The 1,399-nt window shown below is 39.5% G+C and overlaps 1 protein-coding gene across 1 annotated transcript in view; it reads left to right on the top strand.

Moving 5' to 3' along the window:
- The first annotated feature begins 831 nt into the window (after positions 1 to 831).
- Positions 832 to 1,399, top strand: part of LOC109536073 (brain tumor protein) — a 15,459-nt gene continuing 14,891 nt past the window's right edge. Inside the window, exon 1 of the mRNA XM_048662837.1 lies at positions 832 to 893. The gene's annotated coding sequence lies outside the window, so the exon portion shown is untranslated. The remainder of the gene's footprint in view (positions 894 to 1,399) is intronic.

Below are 1,399 nucleotides of genomic sequence, written 5' to 3'. Positions count from 1 at the left end.
CGAAGCATAAACACTAGGATCACGGAGCACAAACGAAGTTGCAGATTGTGACAAACGGAAAAATCAGCAGTAGCGGAGCACGCACTACTAGACGGCCACCAAATACGCTTCGACGAAGTTGACATTCTGCACCAATCTGAAAGATACTACCCGAAACTCACCAGGGAGGCCATCGAAATATTTAAACACCAAAACAATTTCAACAGAAAAGAAGAAATTACGGCACTCAATCCAGATTGGAAGCGCGTTTTGCGCCAAACAGCATGTGCGCCGAAGCGTTGGAACCCCCACGCATGAGCACACACGGCTGGGCGGCATAAATACGACTGGGAAGCCAGCAGTTGAATCATTCTTAGTCGGAAAGCATGGGAGATCACTTCGCCCACTGCCTCATCGCCTTTGAAAATGTCCACCGCAGTTGTGGACGAAACGTCAGGAAGCAATTCCGATAGACCACGGCTGCAAAGCCCGGAAAACATTCCTAAATGTAATCTGACCGGCCGTGAAAGCCTTCATAGTCTAATAAATGCAATATTTCTCTAATTATTTATTCTTGAAATACGCACTGTAAAGATGGATTTATATCGCGTCTTGAAACTGAAAAGTTCTTTAATCGGCTAGCAGTTAGTTTTCTATCAAAAAAACACAAAATTATATCGAAATCCTATGAAAACTAATGTTTGGTTGCCTACCCAAAACGACTGACAGCTGACAAGCCACGTGATTCGGATTTCCCACTTAAATATAGACAACCCTATATATGATGATCAACAAACCAAAATCAGATCTTCCTTGCAAAACAATTGAGCATCCCATAAACGTCAAACAACGACCAGGTCATTTTTGTGCTTATGTGTGTGCAATTTTCGGGAAAGTTTTCCATTTTTTTCTGGGTAAGTGCATTTTTACTCCTATTGATGTATGGTTATTTTGTTTAAAAGCTACTGCACTGACTTTGGCGCAATTTTCATGCTCCAACTCGCTGTTGTTGTCCAATATTCGATTTTAATATTAAAATCATAGCTTGGCAATTAACCGCACTTATTAGTAATTGCCGTACTTCTTCGAGTTCATAAACTATTTCAAATAGAATCTAGTAAAACGGGATTTCGAGTATTGTGCTATCAACAATATAATATTGTCCTAATAGTAGAGGGCCATACAATTAATAGGTCATTCTGCATATCCCTTAACATCAAGAAGTGTTTTCATAGATAAATCGAATGGTGCAAGTACCAAACTTAACCATCAAACTGGACTATTATTTTAAAGTGTTAGCTTTTATAAAATGTTTGTGAACTAAGCCCAACTGCAATCGATTATTCTATTCCAGATAAACACTTGTACACACGTATAATAATTGCGAGAAAGGCCTACAACAGGAACACCGTTTGAACAT

The sequence above is a fragment of the Dendroctonus ponderosae genome, unplaced genomic scaffold, assembly GCF_020466585.1.
Source record: "Dendroctonus ponderosae isolate FM_Combo_2020 unplaced genomic scaffold, Dpon_F_20191213v2 Dpon_F_20191213_1, whole genome shotgun sequence".
Lineage (NCBI taxonomy): Eukaryota > Metazoa > Arthropoda > Insecta > Coleoptera > Curculionidae > Dendroctonus > Dendroctonus ponderosae.
The sequence above is the reverse complement of the archived record's forward strand: the minus strand, read 5'-3'. Positions and strand labels throughout refer to the sequence as shown.